At 45.1% G+C, this 10,409-nt stretch overlaps 1 pseudogene; it reads right to left on the bottom strand.

The window, feature by feature from the left end:
• Positions 1–4,010: 4,010 nt before the first annotated feature.
• On the bottom strand, positions 4,011–4,696 carry LOC130018081 (elongation factor 1-beta-like; annotated as a pseudogene).
• Between the last annotated feature and the right edge of the window lie 5,713 nt (positions 4,697–10,409).

Raw genomic sequence — 10,409 nt, 5'->3', positions numbered from 1 at the left:
TATGAATAAAGCTGTTTATGTAACCATAGAAAGGTATGTTTACTTTCTAATAGGAAATGTTCATATACAAAGCTCTCTAGAAATCATGACTTAGTAAACTTGTTTATGTCAAGATACAAATGTAGATACTCAATTTTTTTCTTTTTGGGTCGTACCCGGCAATACACAGGGGTTACTCCTAGCTTTGCACTCAGGAATTACTCCTGGTGTTGCTCGGGGGACTATATGGGATTCTGGGAATCGAACTTGGGTTGGCAGTGTGCAAGGCAAACACCCTACCTGCGGTGTTATTGCTCCAGCCCTGATACTCATTTTATTTTATCTCGACTTCCCTAGAGAAAAGTAAATTTAAAGAATATACTGATGTGCATACACACTTTCTAGAAAATCATTGAAGACATTTTCACCGCTCATCATTTTTAAATTGGAGTATGATAATTTGAATCTTTTGACTCTGCATCTTATAGACTTTGCTCTTTTTTGCTGTCTTGCCATGAATATACTATTAAAATTCAAGTTATTAGACTGGATGATAATAGTACAGCGAGTGGGTAGGGCGTTTGATTTATACACAGAACCAGAGTTTGATCTCTTGCATACCATGTGGTCCTCCAAGCACCACCACCCCAACTTCAAGTTAATTTTTGGGGTGTGGGAGGTCACACCCGTTGGTGCTTTGGCTTACTCCTGGTTCTGCATTTGATGCAGTGTATTTAGAAAATAAGTACGTTGGGGGAGAGCTTTTTATTTTTTCATTTCCTTTTTGTGGCTCCCTTCCATTTTTTTTAATCTCCAGACAAAAAGGGGAAAAAAGAAAATGAAGACAGAAAAGTGGGAGGTACAGCCAGAACCAGAGGTCTCCTGTTCATCACCCAGAAGCAAGATGCTAAAGGAAAACGATTCCCCCGAATATAAAAAGTTCATCAGCAAGAACTCTGAAAAGGTTCTGAAGTCAGAGTCCGGAGAGGGGATGAAGCAGTACCACAGCTCCCCTGAGGTCAGGACTGTTGGAGTACACGGAGCTTAGGTTTATCAGATTGTACCCATCACAGTGCTCCCGAGTCACTCCCATTACTTTGTCTGTCTGTAACCTCTTCTATGCTCTCTTCCCCAACCAATTTGTAAGGTCTCATCCTGCTTAGACACTGAAGCTGTACTGTAAGTTAATATTGTCTTTCTCCTCTCCTTATGTCTTTTGAGCAGTTTACCTTAATGCAATGTCCTTTTGTATAGATACAGGAAGACAATTAATTACTATGCTCCGTAACTTAGGAATTGATTGGCTTTGAATGTTATTCACTCCTGGGCATCTGCCTTCTCAACTTAAGCCTCAGTTGCCCTACTTCCTAGCACCCCAAGGGCAGGGTCCCGACGTGGGACTGGATGGAACCAGGGCAAGCCGGTAAGTTATGTGCTACCCTGGCATCGTGATGGGCCAGGCCAAGGTGCCACGATTCTTAACTATAAGTTAAGAGTTTGATCATAGGCAAATGATGTCATGATCCAAAAGTAACGACGAGACTAGGGCCCTGCTGCTAGGAATAGGAAAGATATCAGGCCTGAGCACTGCAGTCTGAGATCGAGATGGTCCTAGGAGAGCAATTCTATAAGCTCAAAGTATTTCTTACTTTGTCCATACGAAATGATTAATATTATGTATGCTTATATGTTGGTTGGACAAGGAGAGGAGAAACACGTCCTAGAAGCAGTTTCCTGTGTGTCCTGACTAGCTTGGATGAGACTGCTTTTTTGGAGATGTAGATTCCAAGCTCTAGCAGACTGGTCTTTGTTGTGCTAATCTAAGTGCTTGTAGCTTGTGAAAAGGGGAGGCCAGGATTACTGGCCTGCGGATGTAAGGAAACAATGTATGTTTGCTGCCTCAATGTTCTTTCTGTAACTCCTTTTGATGACATCATTATATTGCGCCCTTCAGAGGTACTATGATCTATATAAGGGAGATTTCAGGGCTCTCTGGGGGACAGGTGCATCAGAGAACCTGGGAAGATGGGGCTGAGGACAGAAGCGGAGAGAACAAAGGCGCACGTGCTCGAGGATTCCTGAGGCCTCCATGACATACATCTCTTCCATGTAATAAACGGCTACTAAGACCAACTAGCTTGGCCTCGTTCCTTCCTTCACCTGACCATCGCCATCGACCTCCCTGGAGTGGGGAAGCGGCCAGACCGCCGGCCGTTTTATTTTTTGTGTGTTTACACAAGGACAGGCTCCCACTCCAGAGCAGAGGCCATAGACAGGGAGCCAAAGAAGGAGAAGCCCAAACAGGAACACAGGTCTTTAAGTAGGAGGGAGGAAAGGGAAGAAAAGAACAGGGATAGGAACAGAAATCAAAGATCAGATATGAAAGTTCGCTGGCAGGCACAAGGAGCGTTCTGAATGGCATGGTCGAAGGAGTAGGAGTAGGAGCAGTGATAAATCCCACAGGTATCAAAGATCCTGGCACTCCCGGGATTGGTGATCCCCCACTTCCAGAGACTACAGGCATCACTGAGACTGCAGCCAATTGAGTTGCTTCGTAGAATAGGACATGGAATGGTGTGTTCTTGTGTGCGTGTGTGTGTGTGTGTGTGTGTGTGTATGTGTGTTGGGTCCCACTAGGAGCTACTCATGACTTACTCCTAGCTCTGTGCTCAGGGGTCAATCCTGGCAGGGTTCAAGACCATATGAGGTTCTGGGGACTCAACTTAGGGCAGCTGCATGGAAGAGGAACACCCTGTCCACCGAACTGTCTCTCTGGCCCCAGATTTGAACTGTTCTAAGAAGCAGTTTTTAGAAAGCAAAACCAATTATTTCTCTCTTTTGATATGTAAAATCTTTTGAAGCTCAATTATTTTATTCGCTTGTGTATCAATCCTTGAGAGAGATATACTTCCTAAAGTCTGATATCCTTACTTTTTTTGGGCGGGGAAGGCAGGTAACACCTGGCGATGCTTAGTGATTCCTTCTGGCTCTGCACTCAGATATTACTCTTGGCAGTGCTTGGGAGACCATATTGGATGCCATGGAGACTGAACGCAGGTTAGCTATGTGCAGTTCCTATGCCTGACCTGCTTTTTTATCTCTCCATTTCCTGATATTCTTAATTTTTATGCACAGTTTGTTGTCCTTGGGAATATATTTGCCATTAATCAGATTACATGTGCTAAAAATGGTTCATATATAGATCCAAGAACCTATACCCCCCCAAGTAGGGTGAAAAATATTTAAGAAATGGGAAAATAGGTGTTCTTGATTTTTCATCTGTGTTTGATGACTTTCCATCTGGCAGATAAAACCATAGAGATGTGTGACTTAATTCGGGTTAAGTAGCATGACATAGATACAATAATGAAGCTGTTAGTCTCTTCTGTGCATATTGAGATGTGCCTTTTCCTGAATCATTTTGTTGTTGATACATTCCCACATATTTTCCTTGCAGTTTATTTTTATTGAGAAATTGACACAACAAAATTCACCTCATACAAAAATGTAGTTTTTCAAAATTGCCTTAAAATTGGTTTGAAATACTGTGAAGGTTCTCCTGTTAGCTTCAGACCTTTGTATGTATATAATTGTCACAACATCCACCACCAAGTTTTGGGTGCTATCCCACCACCAAAAAGACCCCAGCTGGTTCCTTCCACTACCTACTCCTTCTCTCAGAGAGTCACCATTGTATTCCTTCAGTCTAGCAAGTTTGTTATTTTCTTTCCTTTTTACTTTTTTGGTGAAGCAAGAGAGTTTTATTATTTTTTAAAACTTAAAATAATTGTTTTTTTTTTTTTTTGGTAAGACCCGGTGAAGCTCAAGGGTTGCTGCTAGCTCTACCCTCAGTAATTATTCCTTGCTGTACTCGGGAACCACATGGGATTCTGGGGGTAGAATGCAGGTTGGTCCTGTGCAAGGCAAATGCTTCACTCACCGTTCTGCTGTCCCGGCCCTGAAGCAATTTAGTTTTGTTGTTTTTGTTGTTCCTGCAAGCCTTTATTGAAGAGCCGTGATCCATAATGGATTTAGATCTCATTGAAAGCAGCCACATCCATGGACTGCACCTAGTACTCAAAAGCAGTGATCTGCTCCTCCAGCATATCTGTTCCAACTTTATCATCTTCAACCACACACTGTATTTGAAGTTTGCTAATTACGTATCCTACTGGTACTAGTTTGGTAGAGCCCCAAACCAAGCCATCTGCTTGAATGCTTCTGATGCACTCCTCTAATTTTGCCATCTCCGTTTCATCTTCCCAAGGCTTCACATCTAGTAAGATGGAAGACTTGGCAACAAGTTCAGTTTTTTTGGCTTTCTTTGATTCATACTGTGCAAGGCGTTCTTCTCTTAGATTCTTTGCTTCTTCGCTCCCCTCATCCTCATCAGATCCAAAGAGATTAATGTCGTCATCATCTTTACTGTCCCCAGCTCCACTTCCCGTGGTGTCTTCCACATTAGCAGGGCCACATTTGCCCAGAGCTTTCTTCACCCCTAGCAGACTGGCCTTCTCCTTCTCGAAGGACTTGATGTGGTTGTACCAGCGAAGGGCATGATACAAGGGGGTGGGCCTGTGACCTCCTCAAACACCGCCACGTTGGCCTGTGACGACACGTACCCCTCGATGTAGCTTTTGTCCGCCAGGTAATCTTTGAGCACCTGGAGGCCTGCGGGAGTCTTCTGAACTCCAAATCCCATGGCGCTTGGCTGCTGCTGCTGGGGCGAGTCTGCCGAGGGAAAGGGTGACGCGGAGCGAGGAGGCAAGAAACGCTCGCCTCTAAGAGGCAGGAAAAAAAGGGCAAAGGAATTTAGTTTTAATTAAAACTTGAAAATCTGTGAGGACAGAGAAAGGAAGAAATGTGTGTTCGGGAGAGAACACAGGATTCTCCAGAGTAGAAAAAGGCAAGTAAAGAACACAGAAGCAAGTGGTATGCATGTTTAAGTGAGTACACGGGCTTAAAGAGCAAGCCAATTTTGTTATTTCTTCGGGGTGTACTTTCTTTAGTAATGCATACTCCAAATGAGTAAATAGTGATGATTGTCTTTAACTTCCAGACTTGGTCTATTCCATTTTGTCCAGAATGACATTTTATCTTTTAAAATGACAGAATAGTATTCCAGTGTCAGTATGCTCTTGCTTCTTTGGCTAGTCATATGTGGATGGGCATTTAGGTGAATTCCTATCTTTTCCCTATTTTGAATATGATATAATCAAAAAGGGGTGTAAATGTCTCTAGATAAGTGTTTTTTATGTCAGATGACTGCCCAGGAGTTTTTTTTTTTTCCAGAAGTGATTTTGTTGTGTCAAAGAATTTCTTTTCTTGTTTTGTATTTTAGGCCATATCTAGCTCTGTTCAGGGCTTACTTTTGGCTTTCTACTCAGGAATCACTCCTGGCAGGTTTGGGGTAACATATGCTTTTCAGGGGACCAAACCCGGTTCGGCTGCATGCAAGGCACAGCAGCTACTTGAATACTCTTTCCAATCATTGAGTGTTAACCATTATTTTGCGTCACACCTGCGGATCAAAGGGGTTACTCCTGGATTTGCACTAGGGAATTCCACCTGGCGGTGCACAGGGGATTATATGGGATGCTGGGAATCTTACCCGGGTTGACTGATTGCAAGGAGAATGCCCTCCCCGCTGTGCTATAATGCTCCAGCACCGAGAATTAACCATTTTATTGGTAACATTAGTGGCATTTAGTCAATTCATAGTGTTGTGAAAGCACCACTTCTGTCTAGTTCAAAGTATTTTAATCTGCCCTTAATAAAACCCTGTACCCATTAAGCTATGTCTCCTCATGCCTTCCTTGCTCTTCCAAATTCACCCATCTGTTTTCCATTTCTATGAGTTTGTCCATTCTAAGTGACATCCTATAACCATTAACCTTTTGTGTCATTTTTTATTTCAGTTAGGATAATGTTTTTGAGGTATATGGTATGAAAGAAGGATGTGGTGTCATTTTGGGTTAAGTGGAGCATAGTTATCTTAGCGGCATTTGCTGAGGAGCCTTTCTTTGGCCTAACTTCATGAATTCCTCTCCTTTGTAATAGACTCAGACAGAGCCTCTGACTCTGAGGGTTGATATCTGGGCTCTGAATTCAGAATTCCATGGGTCTGAAAGTTCCATCATTTATTTAAGTTTGGAATTGTATTTAAACACTGATTTATAACGTAGCCCGTCCCAACACTGAGAAAGCCTGTTGATTTTGGTCACAAAGACCTGCACACCTGAACTTTCAGCAGGTTTATTTCTGGGTAAGTCTCGGTTCTGAGATAGTGGAGTCTGACCAGATGCATGACTGCGACTTTGCAGTTGGGGAGTGAGCAGCAGCCAGGGCTCAGTTTGGGCGGGCCCTGGGCTGGCCCCTGAGGCCTCAGCTATGCATGGATGATAGAAGGAGTTTGGGCAGCTGCTTGGTCTCTTTCAAGATTTTGAGTCTCTGGAGCAAGAACAATAGATGAGCCTACATGGTACGGTGCGTGGTTCCTGGGTGTGACTGCCAGAGCTTCCAGAAGTACAGGGAGGTAAGGGAGGTAGCCCATTCCGAGTCAAGATTTCAGTCACAAAAACTTGCATACTTGAATTTTCAGCAAGTTGGTTTCTGACTAAGTCTCAATCCTGAAACAGTGGGGTCCACCCAGAGAGAAAGCAGTGTGGGAGTAAGAACCTTCTGGGACTCTGTTTGGGCCTTTCCTGGCCTGGCTTGCCGACCTTGGAGAAAGTTCTCTTGCATTCATAGGGTTTCTCTCCTTTGTGAATCTTCTCAAGTTCAGTGAGGTTTGATTTCATGAATCAGCTTTTCCTACATTTCATACTCTAAGGGTTTGTTCTCTTTGTGCAATATGTTGTGTATAGGGAGACCTGATTTGTTGTAAAAAGGTTTTATCCATTCTTGATATTCATAGGCTTTCTCCCCTGCATGAATTATGTCGAGTGAGGAACAATTTTATCAAAAAATTTTCTTACTTTCTTTACAATTCATAGGGTTTCTCACGTGTGTGAATTCCATATTGTTTAATGAGATATGATTATAATGAGAAAGTTTTCCCGTTTCCTTTCCATTCACAGGTTTTCTCTGTGAATTTCGTTCCTATTCAGTTAGGTATGATTTGAAAGGAAAGTTTTCCTACATTCATAGGGTCTCCTGTGTAAATCCTCTCATGGTTAGTGAGGTTTGATTTCAATGAGAATTTTTTCCTACATTTACAGGGTTTCTCTCGTGTGAATCCTGTTATGTTCAATCAGTAATGACTTAATGGAGACAGATTTCTTCCTGCATTCACTGCATTCGTAGGGTTTATCTCATGTGAATTCCTTATGTTCAATCAGACATCACTTCTACGAGAAAGATCTTCTACATTCAATACATGAACAAGGTGTCTCTCTTGTTTGAGTCCTCTCATGTTGAATGAGAGATGATTTCACTATGAATGTTTTCCTACATTGTTTATGTACATAGGGTTTCTCTCCTGTGTGCGTTCTTTCATGTTGAATTAGGTCTGGCTTCCTTGAGAAATTTTTTCTACATTGTTTTTATTTGTAGTGTTTCTTTCCAGAGAGTCTCTGTTTTGAGTTATCTATCATCCATGGCTCTACTCCTTATTTCATTTTTACTTTTTCATGGCTCTACTCTTTGCTTCAACTTGTTGATTGCTTCAGGTGTGATGACAGAAAGTCCCAATGACTCCAGGTCCTGTAGTTTTCCAGCATCACGTCACCGAACAGGGTCCTCTGCTCATCAGCCAGGCAGGAACTGCCAGTCTTTGCACGTGACGTTCACAGGCTCCTCCACAAAGAGCACCGTCCCCAAAGGTGTTTTCATAGGTATCTCTTAGAAATTCCGTGAGCTCTTTTTTTTTTTTCCCCCTTTATTGTATTTTATTTTTTTTAAACAAGCTCCCGGGAGAGCACAAGGCAGAGTCTCCTACCCTGTGTCTGACTATCCTCGCCAGGGCCCAACAGCTGAAGACTTCCAGGCCCCAACCAAGGCCTTACTGGAGCCACTCTCCACACACTTGGATAAGCCTCAGACATAACCGAACTGGCAGAGGAACCCAGGTGTGTGGGACCCGGGACTGAGATCTCTAAGCCTGCACGGTTTGGGACTGGACCTGTCAGTAACTAGACAGTTACACCCTCCAACTGCCGTGTAACCCCAACAAAGGCCAGGATCCAAAGATTATCACAACAAGCTCCCGGGAGAGCACAAGGCAGAGTCTCCTACCCTGTGTCTGACTATCCTCGCCAGGGCCCAACAGCTGAAGACTTCCAGGCCCCAACCAAGGCCTTACTGGAGCCACTCTCCACACACTTGGATAAGCCTCAGACATAACCGAACTGGCAGAGGAACCCAGGTGTGTGGGACCCGGGACTGAGATCTCTAAGCCTGCACGGTTTGGGACTGGACCTGTCAGTAACTAGACAGTTACACCCTCCAACTGCCGTGTAACCCCAACAAAGGCCAGGATCCAAAGATTATCACAACAAGCTCCCGGGAGAGCACAAGGCAGAGTCTCCTACCCTGTGTCTGACTATCCTCGCCAGGGCCCAACAGCTGAAGACTTCCAGGCCCCAACCAAGGCCTTACTGGAGCCACTCTCCACACACTTGGATAAGCCTCAGACATAACCGAACTGGCAGAGGAACCCAGGTGTGTGGGACCCGGGACTGAGATCTCTAAGCCTGCACGGTTTGGGACTGGACCTGTCAGTAACTAGACAGTTACACCCTCCAACTGCCGTGTAACCCCAACAAAGGCCAGGATCCAAAGATTATCACAACAAGCTCCCGGGAGAGCACAAGGCAGAGTCTCCTACCCTGTGTCTGACTATCCTCGCCAGGGCCCAACAGCTGAAGACTTCCAGGCCCCAACCAAGGCCTTACTGGAGCCACTCTCCACACACTTGGATAAGCCTCAGACATAACCGAACTGGCAGAGGAACCCAGGTGTGTGGGACCCGGGACTGAGATCTCTAAGCCTGCACGGTTTGGGACTGGACCTGTCAGTAACTAGACAGTTACACCCTCCAACTGCCGTGTAACCCCAACAAAGGCCAGGATCCAAAGATTATCACAACAAGCTCCCGGGAGAGCACAAGGCAGAGTCTCCTACCCTGTGTCTGACTATCCTCGCCAGGGCCCAACAGCTGAAGACTTCCAGGCCCCAACCAAGGCCTTACTGGAGCCACTCTCCACACACTTGGATAAGCCTCAGACATAACCGAACTGGCAGAGGAACCCAGGTGTGTGGGACCCGGGACTGAGATCTCTAAGCCTGCACGGTTTGGGACTGGACCTGTCAGTAACTAGACAGTTACACCCTCCAACTGCCGTGTAACCCCAACAAAGGCCAGGATCCAAAGATTATCACAACAAGCTCCCGGGAGAGCACAAGGCAGAGTCTCCTACCCTGTGTCTGACTATCCTCGCCAGGGCCCAACAGCTGAAGACTTCCAGGCCCCAACCAAGGCCTTACTGGAGCCACTCTCCACACACTTGGATAAGCCTCAGACATAACCGAACTGGCAGAGGAACCCAGGTGTGTGGGACCCGGGACTGAGATCTCTAAGCCTGCACGGTTTGGGACTGGACCTGTCAGTAACTAGACAGTTACACCCTCCAACTGCCGTGTAACCCCAACAAAGGCCAGGATCCAAAGATTATCACAACAAGCTCCCGGGAGAGCACAAGGCAGAGTCTCCTACCCTGTGTCTGACTATCCTCGCCAGGGCCCAACAGCTGAAGACTTCCAGGCCCCAACCAAGGCCTTACTGGAGCCACTCTCCACACACTTGGATAAGCCTCAGACATAACCGAACTGGCAGAGGAACCCAGGTGTGTGGGACCCGGGACTGAGATCTCTAAGCCTGCACGGTTTGGGACTGGACCTGTCAGTAACTAGACAGTTACACCCTCCAACTGCCGTGTAACCCCAACAAAGGCCAGGATCCAAAGATTATCACAACAAGCTCCCGGGAGCTTGTGACTATTTATTTAATAATTTTCAGGATACCTTAAATATCCTTAAATATCCAACCCACACGGCAGAGCCTGGCAAGCTATCCGTGATCTATGCCAAATAGACCAAATTGATATGCCAAATCCAGTAATAAATGGATCTCACTCCCCTAACCCTGATTATGCAGAGTCGAGAAGGATATGGAAGGAGAAGCTGATAAAACACCAAGGCAGACATGGGCTACCAAAACGCAGAAAAACAAAAATGATTGTCTGTACTTTTAATGCTCGTACCCTGGCATCTGCTGCATCCATTGAAGACCTTATGGTACAAGCACGAAAGATCAAGTACGACATCATTGGTCTGACCGAAACGAGAAGACATCAATCCCATCATGCTGTTTTCGACACTGGAGAAGAACTGTTCCTTGGAACATGTGATAAAAGAGGCGTCGGTGGTGT

The sequence above is a fragment of the Sorex fumeus genome, unplaced genomic scaffold, assembly GCF_029834395.1.
Source record: "Sorex fumeus unplaced genomic scaffold, SorFum_2.1 ptg000236l, whole genome shotgun sequence".
Classification (NCBI taxonomy): Eukaryota; Metazoa; Chordata; class Mammalia; order Eulipotyphla; family Soricidae; genus Sorex; species Sorex fumeus.
Note: the sequence above shows the minus strand (reverse complement) of the source record. Positions and strands in the feature narration are given on the sequence as shown.